The sequence below is a fragment of the Phasianus colchicus genome, chromosome 14 (assembly GCF_987193195.1).
Source record: "Phasianus colchicus chromosome 14, bPhaCol1.hap1.1, whole genome shotgun sequence".
Classification (NCBI taxonomy): Eukaryota; Metazoa; Chordata; class Aves; order Galliformes; family Phasianidae; genus Phasianus; species Phasianus colchicus.
In genome coordinates, this window is record NC_143449.1 from 5,574,094 (window position 1) to 5,599,440 (window position 25,347).

General features: G+C 36.9%; 1 long non-coding RNA gene across 2 annotated transcripts in view; it reads right to left on the reverse strand.

Annotated features, from left to right (window-relative positions):
• Positions 1 to 24,811, reverse strand: part of LOC116234847 (uncharacterized) — a 134,149-nt gene extending 109,338 nt beyond the window's left edge. For both annotated transcript variants that reach the window (XR_016471106.1, XR_004168213.2), the window contains exons 1-2: positions 24,732 to 24,811; positions 17,634 to 17,703 (exon numbers count right to left, since the gene is read on the reverse strand). This is a non-coding gene — a long non-coding RNA (uncharacterized LOC116234847). The remainder of the gene's footprint in view (positions 1 to 17,633; positions 17,704 to 24,731) is intronic.
• Positions 24,812 to 25,347: the final 536 nt, after the last annotated feature.

A 25,347-nucleotide genomic window follows, 5' to 3' on the forward strand; every position in this document is an offset into this window, starting at 1 on the left:
TCACTGAGATTTGTGAGTATGTTTTTTGTTTTGTTCCTTTGTAGAATTTAACATACTGCCCATCTCTGTCTCTGGTTGATAAAAATTATGGCTGTTACAGATTCTAGTAGGAAGCCTGGACTAAAGGTGTGGCAGTTCACACCTTTAACTTTATGTACATATTTAGACCTAAATCTTGGTGTCTTTTCTGTCAGACAAGGCAATGACCATGTCTATCTACACGGTTACATAAGCTCTGCCTCTTAGCACTGATATACACCCAAATCTGCTGCATCTTGCAGACATGTTATACTATTCTTATTTGTCCTGTCCCTGGAGTTTCAAAGTCAAATGCAAGAACTGGTTTCATTCTAAATGAAACGAGGAGTTTTAATAGATCTAAAACCAATCCATTTACCCTTCCTCTCAACTACGTAAGACCTGTAAGACTCAGTACTAAGCTTTCAGCTTTGGCCCTAACCATACAAAATCCCTCCCCCTCAGGCAAGCCCATAAAACCATAGTTACCCAGAATTTACCATAACCCTTTACTGTTAAAAATACTCTCCCACATTGAAAACCAGTAAGCCCTTTTGAGCTACTAAGTAAGCCTGAGATTTACTCTCACTCTAATACTAGCCTTCTCTGAAACTACTGACAAGCTCCTTCCTTCCTGCTCACATTTCATCCCAGATAAACTTCTAGAATCCCAGACAAAAAAATTTTTTTTTTTTTTAAATCAATTCAGGATCCGCAATATCCTATGGCCTTGGCACTATACAATGTCTAAACAAACTCAAGGCATCCTATACTAAATAATAAGCCACAGGCTAACAGTACCCACTCCTCCCTCGGTCTACAAAGCTTTGTGGACAGGCTCAGCAATCCTCAACAAAATCATGAGACACATAACTGAGGCTTACACAGGTCTTGAGCTAAGCCCCATAACATCTGGCTCTTTGGCCCAACCCTAGCCCCTAAATCCCAAATCCTTACTCCATGTTTTCAGCTAGACAGTGGATTTCAGCCACAAGGCATCATTCCAGGCAGGTGGACCTTGCAGAATACAGGATTTCCCTGTAAATCGAAGCCCTAAGCCCAGAGATCCCTTCTGGTCACCTTTGCTAGTTAGGAAAGACTAGTGACTTCTGGCAGCCGTTCTGATCTTAACTCCAAGGTCTTTCACTGTTACCCTAGTTCTCTCTCTTTTTCCATCCTAAATCCTGAGCAGTCTTTCCCTACAATATCAAGTGACAAGGGTCTACTCATCTCTAACGCCAAGAACTTTAATACCAATTTACGTACACTGTGAGCGCTAATGCAGAAAATCCAAGAATCCTAAGCTTTACTTAACTTTGGAGTCCTTACCTAGCCACGAATTTTCATCAGGTTTCCATTGGCATTGTCACTGGACTTCATCCTATTTCTGTCCCAAGTGGTGGCCCAGAATAGCAACTATCTGTTCACCATACTCAAAGGATGGTACAAGGTTTTCTTAGGTCTAAGCTTTGATCTAGGGCTTGGGAAAGGTACTGCAGATCTTGACGTATTTAGTTAATCTTGCAAGGCTGCAAGACTATCAGTATAGCAACACTTAAAAAAATTACTGTTCAAGAAGGCTGAAAAATGCTTATGGTAGAGTTTGAAATAGGTCTGAATTTATTGTGAAAGACAAACATTTATTGCCGAATCCTGAAAGGCAATCCAAACTAGAATAAATGCTGGTGCAAGACAGGACATATGGTTTATGCTTAGCTTTAAGCAGACATATATCCACTAGACTACGGTTATATCTAGAATTAAAGGTGATTTGGAAAGCAGAGGCTGAGGATCTCAGTTCACAACGTACTTCTATACTCGTAAATCTTCTGAAGTCCAGGCATAAACTTACCTGCTCAAACTCTGCTTTCTCAATACCAGCCCCTATCTTACCATTAACTTTAAGCATACCTTGAACTAACTACAAACAATTTATCCTACCAGTTCTTATAATCATGAGCAATTTGTCAAACTCAGAAATAAAAAATCTCAACTCTTAAGGTAGCTTCTGTTCCTTCTGCTGCTTCTATAGGGTTTAGAATTAATTTTATTTTGTGGTGCGTTTGCATGCTTATGTATGAAACTTGAGGGAACTAGTTGAAAGTGCTATTATTCCTTAACAGACATAAGCATTTATAAAGTTGGGAATGGTTCAACTTTTAATAAAGTGATAGCATGTGTTTTTAATGGAATAATTAAAGTAATTGATAGTGTAGAGCATTAATTTTCTAACTTGAAGTGTTTGTAGCTGAGGTAATGAGGGAATTTGAAGTTCAAATGTTCTGATAAGACATTTGTGGAGTCATCCAATGTTAAAGCTTAAGTTACTTCGGGTGCTTCCAAGATGAAGTTCCCATAATGCTGCAGATGGCTTTGCACTGCTATTAATATCCCAGTAATAGGAACACATTGCTAGCCAACAGAATAAGATTTCCTAAATATATTATCAGATAATCAAGCATGTGATTGGAAGATATTAAGAAATAAAAATATATACTTGAGAAAGCTGTTTTAGAAGGCCTTTTCTGACAATGAAATCCCTTTTAAACTTAGGCATCAAAACCCAAATGAGTGGTAAGTATATGAAGCAGCATTGTTTGCACGTGTTTAATTCAGTTTGGAGAATATAAAGTCACATCTGCATTTTTTATTGAGAAAAAATTTAACATTACATTAACTGATGTTCTCCATGTGCCTTTTCTGAGTTCCAACCTGACCACGAGCTATAAAACTGACTGATTTTTGGCACTGCAGTCAGTAAAGAGTAGACATTTAGTCAGCAGACACACTTTCCTTCCCTTCATTTTTAAAACAACGATGCAAAAGATATTTCAAATATCAACATGCTTTCTGCACCTCAATTCAAAGCTTAACATCTTTAATCTCTGTAAATTCATTTTTGAGAACAAGGAACCAGCAGTCATTCAGTTCTGCCAAACAGCATACACAAAGCAAACTGCTTCCTGACTTACCTGTTAGTATACACCTATTTGGCTTGTCAAGAATACTGCAGCTACCAGGTCTTCAAGCAGCTATTTCTATATACGTATGAATGAAAGTAGTTCAGGCAGGAGCGAGGATACTCATCATTAATTATTTTTTGCCATCTTAAAGTCCAGTCCATCAAGATACACAAAAATGGATCATGAATAATAGCACACAGTATACATACAAATGCTCCAGAAGCATGTAAAATGCATAAAAGAACTGCTAACATCAAGAGAATAAGGCAATTTATAAAAGTTATGAGCAATAGGAAGAAGGTGAACTGAAAACAAAGAAAATAAATAAAGGGCTGCTGGCTTTCAGCACAAGAACTGAATTTTCCACAAGAAGCACGAAGCAAAGAGGGAGGAATTCGGCTGGCTGCAGTCAGCTTTATGCATATGTTGCATACAGTTTCATTTGTTTATTTCCACGTTCTCTTGTGCAGTGCATTTGGGGTGAAGCGCAGAGGGAGAGGAGAGCATGAATTCCTAGCTTTCTTCTCTTTCCATGTTTTGACCAGATAAATTAACATACTCTTCATAACAACCTGCCTCATCAACAGCACATATTTCCTTCACTCTTTTCTCATTAGAAGATGCTATGATTTAATTTTTAAAAATGTATATATTGATTCTTAGCTGATGCAAGCCAAAATAGTCATAAATAGTAGACAATGAAGAAACTGCAAATTATTTCAACTTACACGTAGACAAATCTTTTTATGAATTTTTTGAGGCAGTTTAAGAACTTTCAATTATTATATTACTGTCCATCCATTGGAGAAATAAGGAATCCATGCAGAAGAAAGCACGTATTGGAGGATAGTTGTTCCTGTTTAAAGCAGTCAGTAAGACTGTTCAGATTCAACTGCTAGCTTTCCCATAAAGCAGATAAGGATTCATCTAGCACTCCATCCTAGTACTAATTAGTTGGAGAAAGCCTCAGCGTATGGTTTCTGGTTTCTCAGTGACACGGTGACCACAGAGTCAGCGTCCCTTGCCCTCTCTTTGCAACAGTTGGCCATGTGCCCTACCTCCACACTCATGCTCCTCACACAAATGCTGTTCCATGCAACCACTAATGGATTCCAGCACAACAGCACATATGCTATTAACTGCTGTTCATGGACATAGCTACCACAAATTCATGCAATACTACTGCATTTAGATTTGAAGTACCTTCACAGCTAGTAATTATATTGAATACATCTCCAAAACCAATTACATGAAAAAAAATGAAACATGGAATTAAAATACTACAAAAAAACACTAGCTGACAATCTAGCATATGTATACCACACTGTGTTCACTGAACAGTTATGTCAACCAAAGCTCTGGCCCAATGGTTTCTAAGAGGATTTTCACTTTTTAAAAGTATCTTCACCAGATGTTTGAAATCACACCAAAATAGAATACTGTTCCTTTAATTTAATTTTTAAAAAATCCCTTCATGAAGTTAAATTGAAAACATACCAGAAGTTTGAAGTCTCAACAAGAAAACTATTTTTGATTGATATCTATCATTCCATGATTTAAAAAAAAAGTATCAGCAAGCCTATCACCATTCTTATTCATTCAGACAAAATAAACACAAAACAAAACATAACTATGCATTCTTAGAGATGAAAACCAGATGCAACATTAAAAATTCTCCCCGTATCCTTGAATCCTCTCTCATTCCAACCTTCTTTACTACCCGTCTGAACGAATTACCCTTCTGCCAAGGAAACATCCCTAGCTTTGACATGCACCATCTGAACAGACACTGTGAAAAGGAAAACATGCAGGATTCACGTCTTCTACAAGGTACATCTACCCAACAGATCAGCATGACTACTGTGGATAAGGACAGTCCTTTCTTTCACTAAATGAGAGATGAGGAGGTCATCTCCACAACAGGATTTCCTTCCTGCTGGTCTGAAATACTGAAAGTAGAAGAGCAGGTCAAATTTTACACTCAATTATGCAAATACTGTTCCCAGCTCTCTTCTTCTGTATAAAAAACAGGTTGTTCACATGCAAGAAAAAGCCAGTGTCACAGACACCACTTTCCTATTCACTGTAATTTCTTATTTTTACAATCTTACTTGAGAATGAAAAGTGTTTTGTAAAAATTAACACATACGGACTTGGGGTCAAAAGAATCAGCTTTTATCCACAATCTAAAAATGTCAAGATTTTTTAAAAGTATATGTTTTAAACCATTACAACAGACATCTTTCAAAATGAAAGCTAAATGGTTTGCAGAATCAACTTTTTATAAGGTTAGGCAGTGATAGGACAAGGCGAAATGGTTTTAAGTTGAGAGAGGGGAGATTTAGGTTGGATGCCAGGGGGAAGTTCTTTACAGAGAGAGTGGTGAGGTGCTGGAACAGCTGCCCAGAGAGGCTGTTGATGCTCCATTTCTGAAGATGTTCAAAATCAGGTTGGATGGGGCTCTGGGCAACCTGGTCTAGTATCAGATACAGAGACTGTTGGCCCTGTTCTGCAGCAGGGGTTTGGAACTCAATGATCCTTGTGGCCCCTTCCAACCCAAGCCATTCTATGATTGTATGATTCCTGTAAAGCGTCCAAGTTGACTATATAAACTCTTATTTCCTGCATTCTGAAACAATAGCTGCCAAATCGTTACTTTTTGGACAACTCTTTCAAAGGTGAATTACTCAAAAATAACTTTGGAATTGAGATTAAATTCTACTTTATTTTCAAGTAGGCCTCAGCAGCACTCAGCAGGTCTGGGCAGGTAGCCACACTAGTCCTAAATGCTATGGCAAGTATAAAGCACAACCATGGCAGCAAAGCATCTTTAAGCAGCATGAATTAGGTTAAAAAGAGCACTGATCATCTGATTGGGATATCCCTTTGCTATGCAACATTGTGGTGTGCAGAAAAACTTCCAGGGATGTAAGAAGGTTTCAGAAATTGAAGATTGAAGGTCTGAATTACTTGAAAATGCAGATCAAAATTTGCTACAGAACTGAAAGGCATCATACATTTAAAATAAATGTGTGTTTTAAAAACAAGAGCAGACTCACAGCAAGTCATCAGATGTACATAACTAGGAAAAAGATTTCTCCTGTCCTGCAAACCCCTACCAGTTTGCTTGGGCTGTTCTGAAGTACACATTTGTTTTTTTCGCACAGTGTATTACTTCTCATTACCTAACCATACTACTCTGAAAACCCACAAACCTGCTTAATTAGGAAGTAATTCACAGTTCTTTTGCATCTCATCCTTGGTAAACTTTGCATTTGTTATTCCCTGAAGTTTGGAATAATCAGCAAATTTGCTGCTTCGTGTTTGGATTCCTCTGCTTAGGCCATTCATGCAGTTTAGGAATGGAACTAAGTGACTTCTCCAAGAACGCATTTAATTCTCTCTGCACCTAAACCCGTAGTAATTCTGTATGTTTAAGTGCTCAGAGCCCACTGTTTTAAAAACCTAATTCTTTATCTACCTTCATACTCACTTATCTACTTTCATACTCACATTCCGACTTTAGAAATACATTCTGTGTGTTGAAATCTGCCATGCAGAACACAGCTTTATGTGAACCACAATGGTGCATGCATCACACTGTTATAATCTAAGGTCCAACTTTGCTCCCTTTACTTGCACATAATTCCACACGAAAGACAACTAGTATTGTGAAGGAATTAAAAACAATCTTCAAGGACAATATTACTAGCTTTATAAAAACACCGTATCAGAGAGAAGGAAGTGCTGAGACTTTTCAATGAGCAACATGTTTGAGAAAGAAGCACCAGTATCTGTTCAAACAAGAGGTTATAGCTGCATCATGAAATTTTCATGTTTTTTTAAACAAAATTCTCTGACTCAGAGTGATACGTTAGACTGAACTGCAAGGACAATTACTGACACGTGTAGATATGACATATTTTAAAAATCCTTAGGGATAGACTGAATAGTATAAAGTAGCCACATAGGGCAATAGCAGAGATTGAATACACCACTTCTCCCCTGCATTATAAATCTGTATTTACTCTGGGCCATTTCTCAGCTTCACCATTATTCAAGCCCTAAACTTTGTAATTTAGGGACTTGCCCTTCTATTACTTCTGAAACAGCGCAAGAGACATGAATTCAGACCTTAATGCAGGAGGCTTTGGAGATTATCCAGCTTTAAGGATTGCAAGTAAATCGCTTCTTGCCTGAACACGATACTGCTTGATGTCAGCCCAACCGTGACTACCAGAGCTCCTTTGGGGTACCACATATATATGCAAGTATACATGCACACTGCATCATTAACAAAGACTCAATAAATAGAAAAGGGAATAAGATGGCATTCTAGTACAACCGCAAACAATTACTCCAGCCAGCACTACCTGCTCTTCTATCTAGGAAGCTCTCTGAAAGCCTGCACTTCTTTAAGCTCCCATCATGTTCGAGATATCAAGGGTCAGGCAGCCTTTGCTCATTTGCTCCTCTCCAAGGCCTGGTGGCACGAGTAACTGTTCTAACACAAACTCAGATGTGATGACCCAGCAGCGCTTCTGTTTTCAAAACAAGCAAGCTTTTGATTGCAACCACTTAGTTTGGGTGTCCTGCAAACTCGCCTTCAGGCAAGCCCTGAGGAGGATCAGTGGGCAGCAAAATACAATCTGACTTCTAAGTGAATTTAGAAGTTGACAACACAGGATATAAATATGACAACTACGGACCACGTGATTTTAAGTTCTGACCATTATCAGTGTATGTTAAATAACTTGCTTCAAATTGAACTCATATCAGCATTTAGAGAATTTTCTGAACAAAGAATTCCAGTTGCAGCAAGCACAGAACTGCAATATTTGCAGGCACATCGGTGGACTGCAAAATTTAGCTAAAGGAACAGCTAAATGCCATATGATACTGCTTTCCAATGCCATCCATACATTTTTCAGGTTGTGTAAGTATGCTTAGCTCCTTTTAATATTCTCACAACTCTTCAACCAGCTGTACTAATGTTTCCCATTGGTTTTTCAAGCCAGCAGTTTACAGAACAGCTGTATTTACCTTCTTTTGTTCTTTTTAATCTGCGCTGATTATAGAGTAAGCAGCTAACATTTCACTCCTTTCTTCACAATTTCAACAGTTTCCCAGTTTTAAAAACATTACTGGGTAATTAGTCCAGTGTATTCATATCAGAGTGGACCATTTAGAACTCTGTTCTTATACCTCCTTTTCCCCTACAAAACTCACACATCACACTTATTCCTATAACGTAATAATTGTTGTCTAGGGGAAGATACCATGAAGTCAGTTCCTACACTGCTATGCACAAAAACATCCTCAGGGCACAAGTGATTGACAAACAGGATCAAGTGGCATGAAAGGACAACATGTCTTTTGTAGTGGTAACATTTTCTGTGTGGGCATTCAGGCTTAGATCTCCTGAGGAACATGAGTACCACGCTGCAGTGATTCTCAGGCCCAGCAGATGTGCACCAATGTACATGTTTCTCATAACAACATATGCATCAAAGACAAAGCATTCAGCTTAATCAGTTTCTGTTCAGTGCAGATTTTATCAAGGAAAGGATCAAAAGCCAGCTACACGGCCATCAGTACAACTCCTGCTAGAATCTCCAAAGCAGAAAGGACACCAACAGGTGAGCTGTGCCACAGGACAGCCATGCCCCGTGTGTACTCACGGTTACTGACTTTTATCTTGCTGTATATGGGGAAAAAAAAAATAGAAAGAATAACGGAAACCTCTGAAATGTAGTTATAATCAAGTATTTACATGAAAGTTATTGTAAATATCAATTGGGCTTGAGAGGAATAGGAGCAGCTATGCTTTAAGTTCATATTATACACACGAGAGAGTAAAACTACTTCTCACATATGAGAAAACCAGAGTCAAGAGCTATTTCCAAAAGCTGAAGAGACAAGCATATTTGCACAAAAGCTTCTGCACGCTGCTGTGAAATAAACACATGTCTATCTAACACCTTTTTTAGCATCTCAGCTAATTTTGCTCTTCCAGAGCTCCTCAGCCTATTTCAAATTCTAAGGAGTTCCGAAAGTTCAAGACAGCTCTGAAAACTCTTATTTCAGAGGCAAAATGTGTCTTAACAGCAAAAAGACCAGATGAGCTATAACTACTCTATGTGCTGACTATAGCAGCAGTGGCGGCTGCATTTTATTGCTTTGACTCTGATCAAGTGCACGCAATCAATGCGAATTATTACAAAAAAGTTAGGAAATAATTTTGAAAATATGTCAAAAACGCAAAAATTTGAAAGTTAGATGAAGTTGGGATGCCTCTATTGATTTTGAAAAGGTCTGTAAATCACACAGAAATATCATCTTGTTTTAAAGTAGATCTCAAATCGTTTTAAACAACTCGAATGCCATACACAGTTCACAACGCAGTATTTCCTTCCATGAGCAGACCCATTCTTATCCCTTAGCCTGCTAAATAAGCACTTGTTTTCAGAAGCAGGAATAAGGCCCTGTGTTACTAACGTTAGCCAGGTTGTTCTGTAGTCATTCTCTTTTGAAAGCCTTCTAGACCAGGAATATAAGCATGGCCTCACTAGCTATCATCCAATATTCTTATTTCATTTCAAATGCAGTCTGAAGCTAGAAAGAAGATATTCTCCTGAGCTACATAACCATTATGACAGCTATTGCCACCAAAACTTGATTAAATATCATAGACTTTCCTTAGTGAAGAGGACCCACAAAGATCCAGTCCAACTCCTAGCTCCATGAAGTACCACTCAAAAAAAAAAATAAAAATCAAACCTTATATCAGATCTTGAGCAATAGAGGTAAAAAAAGAATAAAATTGAGACTAAATAAAACTTAAGTATGTGAAAGAGGAACCAACATCCTTCTTTCTTTTGCGTGTTATTTTAAGATACTCCATGGGTACTGACCTAGGCTGAAGAATGTAATTTTCTGTACTCTGATGATCCCACCCTGAGCCTTTCATAAGAATCAGGGAGACTCACTGCAAAGTGCTCTAAAACTTCCACAATTTCCCCAACCAAAAAGTTGAAGCAAGTTGAAACCCCTCAGTATGTTAATCACAGAAGTACACAAAAATGCAATTTAAAAATACTATCATCACTGTGACAATTTAGTCTTAATAGTAAGAAAAATTTAACCAATCCTGCTTCCAGCTGCCCACATCAGATCATTCAGAAATCATACTTTGTTTTTAATTACATTGATAAAAAAGAGTTTTTAAGAAAATTCTTTGATTTTCTCTCAGATTGACCTAGATAAGTTGCAGTAATGAAAAAAACCACAATCACTCTACTATATTTCTGTGAAAACCTATTAGTTTGCCTTGGGTTTACATGTTAATGAAATACACGTTACTGAAATACATGGAAGAACACAAAAGGTACACAGTAGGACCAGCAGTGATATTTCCAGATCAAATCATCAGATTACAATATCTAGGGGTAGGACAATTTTTTTTCATTTGATAATGTATATTTAATATCATCTAAACAAAATAATACTTTATAATTAATAACAATACAGTGAAATAAATGAAGGACATTGATGGCGACTGGCATAGGCAAGGAGAGAAATATTTATGTCTGTGTTGAGCAGTTTTTATAGCAGAGATCCTCTCGGCTTCTGCGTGTAGACTTTGAAAGAGCCAGAGTGCTCATCTAAGCTCCCTCCCCACCACTTATATTCTAAGTGGAAGGAAAACAGAGAAATAACATTGTAAGGAATAGCCGTTATTTTCCACTTCATCTTTAATAATTAATCATCCAAGAACTGTCCTAACCTGAAGGAGTTATTGGATCATCAATTTCAGCCAAACTTCACTATCTTTAAATTTCTGAACTGAGAGCATTAAAATGAAGTCCAGAAGTCAGTGTAATCTTTAGTTATCTGATGCTCATACTGGCTTACAGAATAAATTTGATCTCCTTGAAACATTTAAAATACAGTGGAGCTATATAGGTAGAACGAACACAATTTTTAAAAAGGAAAATATGGTCTTAATACATTATTAGAAATTTGAATGTCCCAATGTATAATTCTTTTTTAGTAAACAGAGCAATTATTGTTAAAGGGATTCAATCATGGTTATTAAAAACATTACAGGTAATTAAAAAAAGACCTTAGTTGTAAAGATGAACTCATTTTCTCAAGAATAATATTTTTCCTGTGTTGAAACTATGCCTTTATTTCTATTAACGAGGTGTACAATAATGACTCTGGCCATTTGAAAACTTAAAAGTCTGTAATTGAACAATTATCAGTGTCATGCTGCCTAAGGGCACTACTTGTCAAGAGATTTACATGATGGGCAATTATATCCACTCATCCTTGAAGGATAGATAATATTATCTTCTGATGGAAACAAATTACCCCTTATATTTAAAAAAAAATAAAAAATTAAAAGTTTATCTTCTGTATTTTATTAGTTAGACCTTCCATACCAAAGCCACTGAGAAGATCCGTTATTCCGCCATAAAGCATTATCGATTTCACCAGATTACAGTATAAAAATACAGCCATTATTGATTCATTATCTTAATTACTCCACTAAACAGAGAGAAAGAAAAAAAGAAGCACATTAGTTTATGTCTTTGGCCTATTTTTTCCTTTTTTGTGGTTAAACTTTCGTAACACATATAGCTACATATAACTGCTACACAGAAAGAGAGGAGAAAAGAGAGGAGAAGCTTAATGAACAAGTGAATACACAAATCTCTGCTGTATTTAATTAAAAAACTTATTCTTTATTACTTAAATCTGTCTTTAACAGATTGTCGCATTAAAAAACACAGACAACCAAATCCAACCATTCTTTCTTCACAGCTTTTCACGTCATCAGGAAGAAAACATCACTCCCACCCCTTCCTCCCCTCCTCCATCTGTATTTTTATTTTTTTAACCTCCCATACATTTATAAGGAGGGAAAAAAAACCAACAACCAAAAACACACCACCAACAACACACAACACTTCCGCAATCACCTCAAATAAGAAAGGCTATGGGCAGACTCCCACAGTATTACGTATTTTGTAATGTCCAAACCCTAAAGCAGGGTTAAAAAAAAAAAAAGCTTATAGATTAACTGCAATGATTTCTAAGCGCAGAGGATATTTATTTTGAGTTGCCTTTTTCAACAGAGAGTGACTAAGATCATGGAACCTGATCAGTCCTAGTAGGTCAAGATTTGAAGGAGAAACACTGAAGTGCAGGAGCATCAGACCCTGTCAGGACGCCAATCCAGTGCCTGAAGGATACCACAAAGGAACGAAGATGTTCAGGTGGTGCTTTTTTTCCCCCCTTTATCTAAAGTGAAAAGTGATTAGCTCTGGAACCATTCATGAAGCCTTCACATTGTGTGCTAAAACTACCACCTGTCCCTGGGGAGATGAACTGCAAACTGGCAATCTTACAATAGATTTTTAGACCAGAAAGGTCCATATGTCTCCTTAAAACATTTCCAACACAGATAATCAACTTAGAATTCACTTGGAAGGCCAAAACCCAGAAACACAGTCTGCCACAAAGAGAGCAGAATGATCTACAGCACTGCAAACATCCAGTGCTTTACTACAGAGAAAATGAACCAGCAGAGCCATCCTTTTGTGGTAGACAGGGCAGCGTTGAGCTGGTACTAACACATAGCTTATTCACTATGAGTAATCAGAAGCTGGGTGTAATTAGGAAATGAAAGGAATTATTACATCAAGATTACTTCAACTGCTCAGTGCTTCACAGGAAGATAAAACATGGCTAGTGACTGTCCTAAGACAATCTGAAGAGCCACTTTAGACATAAGAAGAAGAAATCCTCTCCAGGAAGGCTCCGAAATCTGTCACTCATCATCTTCAGCAGCCCAAAGGAATTGAGAACCAAGGCTGTACGTTCTCCTTTTGGAAGGCTTAATCCACACGTTTCATTGACACACTGCTATTATCAAAGCCTGAAACGTTCGTGTATTATTATTTGCATTAAATAAAACACAGTGGTAAACACTTCATTCTTTTCACAAATTCTGTTTCCATCAGCTCAACTATTATTGTTTTCTTCTTGTCAAGTTTCAGCAAATAGCCTGCTAAAAAGCTATCTGCAACTTAATTAAAATACACATTATTAATGTCATGTTTGTATGAAAAGTCTTTGGCAAAATAAGTAGCCTCTAGCTTTTGAAGCAATTGCAATTAAGTCTGTCAATACACACTAGTCGTAGAAATGCATGATGAAAACAAGACTAAGTGAAGCAATTTGACCTGTTTCAACCTCCTCCGCATAAAATACCATTTCACATAATATTTCATCTAGAAAACCACCCTTGGATTAATTACCAACAACTGTCAGTTGCACAACTGAATGTAAAACCAAAGGTGCTAGGTAATTTAAGCTAATTTTACTTAAACAAAACGGGTAAAATCCTGTCTTGATACATGGTACCCTTTACCACTAATTTCAATAAAACTTGATTTTCTTTGGATTACAGAAGAAATGCCAATTTAAATGCAGTAGAGGAGTGGCCATTGCATTCTCAGGTGAAAGCACCCCAGAACTCCAAGACTCACACTTTTGAAATGTCTTTTGGGGTTAAAAGTTCCCAATGCCACCCCTTACTTTTATAAATCTTCTCTGCAGTTCTGTAAGGAGAAGAGGTAGCTATTTTCCCTGGATGCTTAACCATCATTTTTGTATGATGATAATAGACTTATTTTCAAGGTTCCAGCAGACAGCACTGCCTGTAGTAGCAAAGAAGTTTAGCAACCATATCTGCAGAGGTCACTGTGAGAGGGAAGGTGCAGTACCACCCTGTAAGCTCCTGGCATGGAAACGCAAGGGAACATGAGCACAGTGAGATGCACAGCCATCCTGCTGAACACACGTGACTGACAAGCCTGTGGAAAAGTTCTTCATCCTCTGTTCTCGCAAATATCAACACAACTTCATGTTTTTGAACTACATAAAATAGTAAATATTACTTAAAATGCAATTATTATGCAGTTGGGAGTGATAAAACATTAAGCTGCTGGCAGAAAGGCATTTAAGTAGAACATTTCAATGCAGATTCAGTTATTTTGTTTTTATTTTTCAAATAAAAGGTGCTACTTTTGCTGCTGAGCTTTTGTTATTTTGAATTTCCATATTGATCTCAGAAGAAACACACATCAAAGCACCTACTTTTCCCAGGGATGGAAATCCCAAGAGCCAATCTGCTCCTCCGTTAGTAAATGCATATCATAATAAATGCACAGGCACTAAGTCTGGATTGCCTGCTAATTTTTAGTTGATTTAATACTGCCTGTATCTCACATTTACTACACATATCTACCAGAGACCTCTCAGACCTTGTGACCAATTACATTTTTATTCACTGTCATCCCTTTGTTGAGACTTAAGGAAGAAAGCATCTATATTTAAGACTCTCCGATTTCTTCAGCAAAATAATAACTGTAGAAATTGTTTTCACATCTGCAAATCAAAAACTTGTTACTATGCAATGTTTGGACTCACTGTAAGACCAGAAGCAGATCACTGTACCCAACCTCACTAAGTAGCCACACTAGCAAGATGTTATTAACAATCATAACCATGAGCGTTTAAACAGTGTTAGAAATAAAATACAGGATTTTCTACTTAGTAAAGTGTCTTGTAATTCCGTCAGCACTTCTTTCAAATGCTCTCAGGCTCCAGTCCTGCCTACACTATAATTTCTATCAATGTTATCTCTGGTAGACACCACAGGACTTGGACTCCCCAATGCAGTTACAGGCAGACGCAAAGTGATAACGACATTCCAGGTACCTGCTGTAACAACCAACATGCAGAGTTCTGAGAAACTGCGAGTACGACGAGATGTGAGGAACTTGGGAAAGGCATGATCTCTTCACAGTTTGGCGTGACAGTAATAAACAAAAAGATTTTGTATTCCCTGATTTATGAGAGTTCAGGAACAAGGAAAACACCCACTAAATACTACCTTATGAAACAAACTCACAAAAGCTCAAAGTATGCATTTTGCCTCACTGTTTTTTCCAAGAACAAACTTCTAGCACATTATATGCTATTCCGGACCCACAATGACATAACTCTTGTTGATTTCAAAGTCACTGCATTAGATATAATTTATTAAATGTTCAAAAACCATTTGATGGTATGACCATACTAAAAATTTGCAAATACAGAACAGGCTTATGGAGTTAGAAACAAATTAATTCCTCAGATACCTCTTAACAGATTAAAATCAGTGCCTTTGTAGTTCACAGTTGCAATGCTGGTCAATGCTTTTATAATATGAATGAGGTGGCAGGCCATTTGATAATTAAAGATAAGGAGATCTTTGAGAAAGATGAGACCTTGTTTAGGTCTTTTTATTATGCTTCATCTTTACATTCAGTCGTGAGGCCAGAACCACTTGGAAATGTGGCAACTTGTATTTGTGGAAAACAGAAGTATGCATAGTATGAAAATTAAAGTAGATTAACGTAAATAAAGACTGAAAAATTAATCTTTCATTGACTGTAGAAGATTAAGCTAAAATGCTACAATTTCAAGTAGTAAAGAGACAGAATTCATTTGATGATTTCCATTAGTCAAGTATTTACACGTGATCTTAAATAACAGTAAATTAGCAATGACAATTTCTGTAATTCAAACACGGTAAAATGTAAGAGTTTAATGTATACGACACATCTTAATATTGCTTGTTTCTCACTTAAAATTTTTTTTGATTGACATTTTGTTGTAAGTAGCTAATGCATATACCCATAATGAAGCATAAAGTTTTCCCTCTCTTAGGAATTCCATTTAACTGTAAGAGTCATTAAAAACAACTCCCAAATAATATTACATCGGTAAAGAAAGTCATCTTAAATCAAACAAAACGAAATATTCAAGCACAATGTAACTATCAAAGACCAGTTTCAGTGAGCTGCCCCCGATTACCATACGGGTACATAATTTCACCTTCACTGTTCCTAAGTAAGTGCTGAGAACAAAAAACTCTGCCTGCAGAAGATGGTGTCAAGGAAAATACTGCATATCCCAAACACAAGTTCAGTAGTCCCTTCAAAAGAATCCTTGAAAAGAGACTTTGGATATCTCTTTTTCCCCAGATTGCCTGGTTACTGATGGCAAGTTACTTGTGAAAGATGGGCTATAACTTTAAAAGTTTCGTTTTCACTGGTAAGAAAATGTAGAAAAGCTTTCAGAAGAAATCTAGATTTTCACCTTTATTAAATGCTCCCTTCAAACATATATTCACAGGAAGATGAATTCCAAACCATTTCCATGCCTTGAAAAACTTATATTAAACATTTTTCACCCTGCCAGAGGAGCAATGCAAATAATATATATCTTGCAGAATATCTGAATGGCCAGACATCCACCTTTGCTGAAGTATATATGTGGCTCCCATAGAGAATAATGCACTTTTTCACATTCTAAAACTGTTCACATATCCTGATAATGTATAAGTTCAACAAATACTTTTTATGGAATAAAATATAATCTTAATATTTCCTAAAAAGAAGACAGTAAAATTACTATTTCAGACTAAGGAGTGTCCTTACTGAAGTGATATTTGAGATGAGAAAACTTCCCCCCGTCTCAGAGCTATCAATCTGTTTTTCTGACAGTGTTCAAAGCAATCAAGTCATAATGTCCATTCTAACAGGGAACTATGACATTACACTAAAAAACTTCACCAAAGTGCTGGTTTCATAAACTAATGAAAAACTTATTAAAAACATTTTATAAAAACTCTTTTAGAACCTAGGCATAGGCACAAAAGTTACAGTCGATTAACACATAACATAGCTGATTTTTTTGGACACTATTTCAGTGTCACTGTAACAACAAACATCAGGTAGGAAAATCTCTCACATAATGAATGTGCTGAAAAGAAAGGGAGAGCTGGACTAAAAGTTTATATATTGTTTATATGGATGTATATACATCTTCAAACCTCTTCCCACACATATAGAATGGTCAAGCTCACATGCCCGTGTGATCTCTTGTGTAGTTCGAGTGGCAATGTTGTACAAATCCCAAGCAGACAATATCACTGTTCTCTGAATTATTCTCATCATTCAGAAGATGTAAGCAGGGTTTTATTTGGTACAGCATTTATGTGAGAAAGCAAGGAATGACTAAGTTTTATAGAGAATTGCAAGAAATACGTAATGTTTGGCTTATGCATCAATTTAAATCCAGCATTAATTGTTTACATCTTCAGATTCAAAACAAATCTAACAACAAGCTTTCAAGTATCTTGAATAAACTCAATTTCTTCTTCATCTCAAGGGAAGAAATAGCTTTGAGTTTTTGACTAGTTTATACATTGCATCATAATTTTATCTAGCCTACACAAGTTCAGTGCATTCTCATACTTCCAGAAGCATTGCACATCTCTTATTCTCAGTACGCAACTCACCAGAACGAGGGCAGAATGGGATCAAACACTCCTTGGGCTGCAAAACGCTTAACTATTTTGAATAGTATGGTATTCATTGGATTAAAAAGAACTCTGAAATTTAATTCTTCCTTACAAGTGAAGGAAAACAGACAGTGTTTGGTTCTGTGTTTTCTGAGATGTACTTAAAAGCTTTCAAAAGCAACGTTCCCGAAAACCTTGAGGTTCAAAAAAAGAAAAAAGATACTTACGTTGTGGTGAATGACAAGAAACAAGACTCACTCTGCCCACAAAGAGAGGCTTCTGGCTAGAGGCAACAGGCTGCAAGAAAAGGAAACTGAACTTTAATTTGCTACACTGGACACTGTTCCTAGTGAAAACTTTTTCAAACTCCTTCATAAGCAGGTGGTGACTCAACAAATGACAGAGCTGTTGTCAGCATTCCAAACATTCTAGACCACGTACTATATAATTGTTATGATGTTTTCATAATTCAAGGTAAGCAGGGCTAAATCTGGATTGTTTTTTCTATTTAACTCTCTGCTGTGACTGACCTTCTGATTACATTCGCTGCAGTAAGTTTCCCATTAATATTAAATGATACCCAAAATACTACCTCTGAACACCAGAGTTAGTTTTCCATGGGTTCTTGATGACTTTTGTTCTCCAGTTATTTACTTAGCCTACTAACACAGAGATACCCAAAACCAATATCATAACCAGCCAACCAGTTTCAAAACTGGCTGAATTTTAATTATATGAAGCATCACAGTACTCAGATGATATAGACAAAAAACCCTTATTTGTTTCTTGTTGTTAGTCTTGCCTCATCGATATGTTGACTATTAACAGCATTTCCCAGTCACAAGAAAAAGTTATTTTCTTTTAATGGGAGTTTAAAATGTCGATTTTTGAGAAGTTACGAAGCCCAGTTTCCAAATCGCCATGTGATGTTTCTGATGCTTATTAAGAATAAAACTATTACAAAGAAAACTAATTAACTTTCAGGTTAATAAGCAAGAGTCTTTCTCCTCCACATGGAAACCTGTTTTTGGAATTTATCACTGATATTTCTAAACCTCTGTCAAATATTGAAAAATGGGCAACCAAAGAGATGCAGAAATGAGTCTAACCAAAACGCTCAGTTTCAGGAGAAGCAGTGATGAAGTCCTTAAATTTTTATTCTTCCTTTCATAGTAGGAAAGAAAGTGTAATTCATCAATCAGATAATACTGCAGAGAAAAAATTATTCAATATTCTCAAGACCCTCCTACAAATTTTCTATCAACAAATAAACACACACACACACGATCGCATAAACAGACACCATGATGCTGCTTCAGAAGGAAGTCATAATACTGCAGTCAAGTATTCCGTGAGCCTTTTTACCACACAGAATTCAGTAGATACATGCAAGTGTATAGAGAGAAAAGGTGTCAACAAAATGCTTATGCGTGCACATGGAGAAATAAGGACAGGTGGAGACGTGCTTAGAAGAGTGTTGGGAAGCCTTCCCATGGGCAGTCCCCAGCAGAAGGGTGATGGTAGTGGAGTGTCCCCATTTTGTACACGCACGTTTATCACTATCAAATGCCCGTTCTGCACACAAACCAGTAAGGCAATTTCTGTACTACATGAGAAACTTTAAGCATTTTAACACTTTCAACATGCAAGTTGAAATCTGAAGTTTTCCACAAGTCAATAGATTGGATTTCACAAACAACATGGTGTACAAAGCATACGCAGAAGTGCAAGCAAATAAGTGACATGTTGAATTGCCTTAAGAATATTCACTGGCTAATTTTATTTTAGAGGAATAAAAGGTTAAGCCTCCGATACCCATGAGATATCTACCTTCATCACTGACAAGAAACATGAATCAAAGAACTGCTTAGCTTGAAAGAAATTTGGGTCAGAAGTAGGGGGGAAAATATATCAAAAAAGATAGCTCATTCAACATCCAGTCAACAGTACCTCACACCCTAATGCCTTCAAAAAAAGTAATAAATCTAAGTATGGGATGCTGTAGACTTATTTCAGAGAAAACCCTTGGCTCAGTACTGATACATTAAAGTAATATTTCTGAAATTATTTATGCTTTCTTTTAAAGGAATAAGCTACACCTTAGTAATAGTATACAAAGAACTCTCTGTTGTGTATTCTCTGTTGTGTATTTCCTGTATGTGGTAAAAATGCCAGGACACAGCCTTTTAGAAAATCCTTGCAAGCCAAGTACCTCCGTCAAAATTATCATTGTGTTTAGGTTTTGGACAAGCAAATATTTTCATAATAACCTTAAACCAATTGATTTTCTCCATTTAAGAATCAGGAACATAGATGTGTTTTTTGTAGTAGACCTTAGGCACTGAATCATGATTAGAGAATCAAGCAAGCGTCAAAATGTTCACAGTACCACAAGCTATTTTATTCTCTGCTTCTGATTCCTGGACAGTTATTACTTTTGACAACGAATTATAGAGAAATATTCCTCCAGGTATTTTAAATGTAATGAGACATTCATTATTAACAGAATTTTTTACCTTGCTGAGAGTGTTGTGTCAGAAAGTACCTTTCAGGGAGCTTGAGGGAAGAGAGTGAGGCAGGCTGCTGGACACCGTATGCTTTGCCAGAGGTTTAAAAGATCATCCAGCTCTATTTTTTTAGATTCATTATTTATTTCAGTTTTTTTAATTTTTTGTGGCTGCCAAACATTTTCTCATTTTACAAAATAATCTACAGAAATAGTTGGTCAAAAAGCTTGCTCTGACATTGACAAGTAAGCTTGTTCCTTCACAGATGAATACATACACTTTGCACACTCCTCTACTTTTTTCTATTTTGTAGCATATTGCAGGTCATAATTTCAATGAAAGACTGAAGGTCGTATCAAATTATTTTTAATTTATTTTCATATCTAACTTGCCTAAGGCCAGTAAGAAATTAAAAATATATAGAGATGTTTCAAGTATTTAGTAATACATTTTTTGCCCTTACTATTGTTATCAAGGCTTAGTTGTGAGAACACACAGGAGGAGTGACTTACCACTCCATCTGACGGATACAGGACTCTTCCAAAACAGCTCTAAGTTTAGTTGATTCACTTTGACTATGCAACAACAATTTTGATAGAGGAGGCACAAGCGAGAACCAAGTAATCTGAGAAAACATCAGGTTCTTTTACAAGAAGAAATTGTAGCCTGATACATAACATCTCATGATTTGATGATAAATTTTATTTACGCCAAGTGTAGGCATTGGATCATTTATGTGACTAATATTGAAAAATGAAACCAACTGCACTTGGGGTGAATGCATTAGAGCCTCACTCTAAATAGTTGAACGGAGCGGTTCTCTGCAAGTTAGTTAATAACACTGTCAGTAAACTGTACTCTAAATCCGAAGTATTGTTTTCCAGCTGTTGGTGGTAAACAGTTCTGGAAAACAGTTTTAATTATCTTGAAATTGAGATTTTGGGGTATAAAAAAGCCATTAAAATCAAATGCCTTATGTTTCTTACAGCTTTTATAAGGTGATCTTGTTCTTCAATCTGGAAAGTTTTCCCATTCATAACATAGCAGATACATTTGACCCTGTTCCTATTACAAATAGGAGTTGAATATAACTGATTTAATTTCAAATCAGTATAGCTTTCCACAGGAGACAATGTCGGGATGGGTTTTCCCTTGCTATTGCTTCTGCAATAGTAGAAGCAATTTAAGTCACTCAAATCCAGAGCTCTATATCCTGATATACCTCGATACCTTCATAGCAGAACAGTTGATTAAAAAAAAAAAAATGTATATATATATAGTATTTCAAGATTTCAAGATTGTCAAAGCCACTTGCAGTGCACAAGGCTGTCAGACATCTCATCATAATGAACACGATTATGGTCCTTTTTCTGCTATCACTTTGTGATAGAAAAATTGAATATCACAAATAAGAAATCTTCAATTTATAGTACATTATTTACAGCTATACAGATTTATGCAGTAATATCATAAAAATGAAACATCTATTTTACCCTTGAAATGCATTTTGATTCCTGTTTTAGAAAGAAGTTAAACAGCTGTTTCATCCAATACCTGTTGATATTAAAGCTCTGGAACATTTAAAGTGTACAGTAACATTTATGATTGAGCACCACTCTACAAAATAAAGGAAGAAGGAGCACAAAATAACGCAATACTGAAAAATAAAAATAAAAAGTACCATCACACGTGTTACAAGGAAGTGGAGGGGAGTAAGCCTTGGAAGTCACTACAGATAAGTGGTCTAAAAATACAGTCTGATCTTTTATAGATTGAGATGACGTTTTTATTAGACTGACAGGACTGGAAAAAGCACGATTTCTGGCATGCAAGTAGTTGTTAAAATCTGAAACAAAAGAAGAAAATTAAAAAGTGAAATGTAATTAAGACATTGAGATCAATAAGTCTAAGTTTCATTAAATATGTATCAAACTATCAAGGAAAAGAGGAAGGTGTGCTTGGGGAGTCAGAGACTGATCAGGGAGGAGAGGTAAGAGGTCATTGGCTTCCAGGGGATAGAGCTAGATATAATTTATACCTTGTGGACAAATGTGACCTTAATAGTAGATGCGAGTGGGCAGGGGATTGGGACTTGCAGGTGATGGACCAGTAAAACACAATTTCCAGTGAACCCATGGTTTTTGATACCTACCAAGTTATGAATCCAAATTGCCAGACTTTGAGAAGTATTTTGTAGGTCATTCTCTAATTAAGTCAGAGCAGTTTCTTCCAACCTGAATTTTGCTTTGAAGTTTACTGTTTCTGTTTCAGAACTGAAGAACTACTTACGTGCCCAAGAGCTTATCTGCTCTTTTTTTTTTCCAGCTATACTTAGTTTAATTAAAGACATTACCCCACCTGTAAATCTGCTCCTAATTAGCAGCTTCGTGGATTTGCTGATGGCAATTGCAAGAGTGGATCATTCCACTGCTATCAAACCAACAGGGAATTAAACTAAACCTGCTGACATGTCACTTCTTCATTTAAAAGATGCAGTAACACCTTTCCCTTCCTAACAAGGCTAAGACAGAAAATTCTGCCCTACAAGAACATAATGTTCCTATGAGATTCAAAGAGATCAGCCCTCTTATGTTGTAGTGGCTGCAGAACAAAGAGCATTGTAGCTGAAAAATCGCTAAGTTTCTCTGACTTGCAGGTGCCCCAAACAAAGAAGAGAAGAGACAGAAGAACTAACATCTGGAAAGAAATAAATTGAAGTTGGTCTCACTGAAGAATAATCTGCTGTTAGCAGAATGGAACTGGACATAAATCAGTAATGTTGGAATAGACAAAGTGAGAGTAAGTGTTGAGTTGATTGGTATACTGTCAAAGTGAGCACATCTCCATAGTCAGTATGTATTCCCTACAGAATATACACTGAGATGTCAGTCACAGACCTCTCACTCTTGGGATTTGAAGATTTCAATTGAAGTTTGTATCTCCACTTTAAAGCCAAAGCCAGAAGACTCAAATGGCAAACCATGCAGATGGGACATAACAAGTGATGCAAAAAATAACAAGTGAATTGCTTGTTGTAGCGTTGTGTGCTTAAAGACTTATGCAGAACGTAAAACAAGAAGAGAGGCTGTGGAGCTCACCTAAGAAACTGCCATGAAAAAAACTTTTTCCACCCACTCTCTAAAGAGAAGTAAATCTATTATTGGGGACCAGCACTTCCAAAACTTTAAATGAGATTTCCTCCAGGTGCTCTCAAACTTTCTGTTCTCACATACCACTTGTTTTCACTACATCAGTAGAGGGTGAGAAAGGCATCATACAGATGCTCAGTTGTGAAACCTCAAAATAAGAGCGATATTAAGCTTCACAAATACTTTTAAGCAGTTGTACAGAAGATAACAAAGACTTGACCTACTACTTTATTGTGGAGGGGAAAAAAAGTTAAGCATTCAAACAGTAAAAAGTATATGTTCAAGAGCACAGAGTGCAACCAAGCAGCTAAAACAGTCTAAACTAAACCCCTTCTGAAAAATCACAACAGGTGTGCACAGCAAAAGACATCACTGAGAAGACCAATAAATAAAGCAGCTCGTGTTTCAATAAGTGCCTCTTACAACGTGGTGTATTAAATCTGAGTCCTTGCACAGTGCAACAGAAAGAGACCATGTTCTCCCCACACAACTGCCATGTACTCCGAGTTCAACAAGTCAAATAATCATCGTAGCAATTTGGAAGTTTACTACAAACTCAATCTCACGAGTCACAGGCTCAGAAGACTTACTAAAAACAGCCCATATCTCTTTTTGGCATCGTAAAAGGAATTGTACAAAGCGTCCTCTTGGCCACAGAGCATGTGGAAGGATAGCTCCCAAACTCATCTATCAGTGATGCTTCCCATATGCCATCTATTTGTTTTTTTTTATCTAATACAATAAATAGTAGATCTGTGCATTAGTTCTTATTTTCAGATGTTTTTAAGTCCTTAACTTAATTATCCTTAATTATGGATCTAATTGTGAAAGTATTGCTTGTGCTGCCATTTCTTCTGATAGTGTTTCTTGAATTAAAAAAAAAAAATTAAACTCTTCATTAAAATTCAATTTGTGTATTACTGGGTCAACAATGGCTCATCCTCAAACACAAACTCTGAAACCTGATGTACTATAATTTCTCTAACATCCAGATTCAGACAGTACAATCTGGATGCATCATTTCTTTCAGCATTTGGGAGTATGGGAGAGCTGTGCATTCTTTTTCTCTTAATAATAAACACATCATATCAAGCTTTTGAAATGGCTGAAGAAACTTGTTGTAGAATCCAGTGATTCCAGAGTAAGAGTTGATAATACTGACTTAGAATATTAGAGTAGTTTGAAAAAAGAGAAGGAAAAAATAATAACCTATGATTACAGTCCTCACTTGTCACACATGCATTATATGAAACACCAAACACCTTTGATTATTAGGTTAAACAAAAAGAAGCACAGTAACCTCATCTGTTCAGGCTCTCTATTAAAAATACCATTGAAACAAAACAGATGAAATAAAACACAGAAGATGATTGGATAAAAGCAATACAAGTGATAAAAAATACTCATTTCAATTGGAAATATGGAGCTTCTCTGCCAGTTTCTTTCCTCCCATAAGAATGATTATTTAGTATTTTATAAGACAGATGAAAGCCAGGTGATTCTGTTATCTGTTCTCTTCTGGAGGAAGAGCTGAGGCCAACTGGGCACATTCAGGCTCACAGAAGGGCAAATGGATCTGTTCTGCTCACAAAGCAGAAAAATGGTTCTAACAGATAAAGAATACATGGGTAGGCCAGTAGTCATGTACAGAAAGAAGAGTAGAACTCACCCAACTGGTGAAGGGAATCTATGGCTATGCAGCACTCCTCCTAAGGAAGCAGCCTAGCTCCAAGTGATATTCCCCTTTCAGTGGCCAGCCCTTGTATGAACCCAGACTGATTGCACTCTGGGTCCACCCCTTCTAGTCACCTGGGGAGCACAGGTGCAAACAATTTGCTTGCACTCCCTGGCCAGCCACACTCCTTTACCAGGTGCTCAATCACCACAAGCCCTGAGCAGTTCCCCTGCAGTTGAGAACAGAACATCCATATCATTAGCAATATAATGGAGGGACACACTGCTGAAACACTCCACCCATCACCTCACTGTACTCACACCGACTGTTTGGTCTTCCTCAACATTCAGTAAATGATGCTGAATGTCAGTGAGTGCCGTTTTTTCTGCATAGAGGAGTTCAATCGCACTTCTGCTCCATACACCCTTCCAAGTCAAACGTCATTCTGTCAGAATGCCCCTCTGCTGCCATCTGTCACAACAAAACATAAGGGATAGTGGTGGGAAGGTTCAGCCTCTACTGCCATCCCACCAACACCCAGCTCTGGCGTCATGGGCCAACATCATGAAATAAAAGGCACTACTTTCAGAGCAGTCCTCGTATTCTTTTA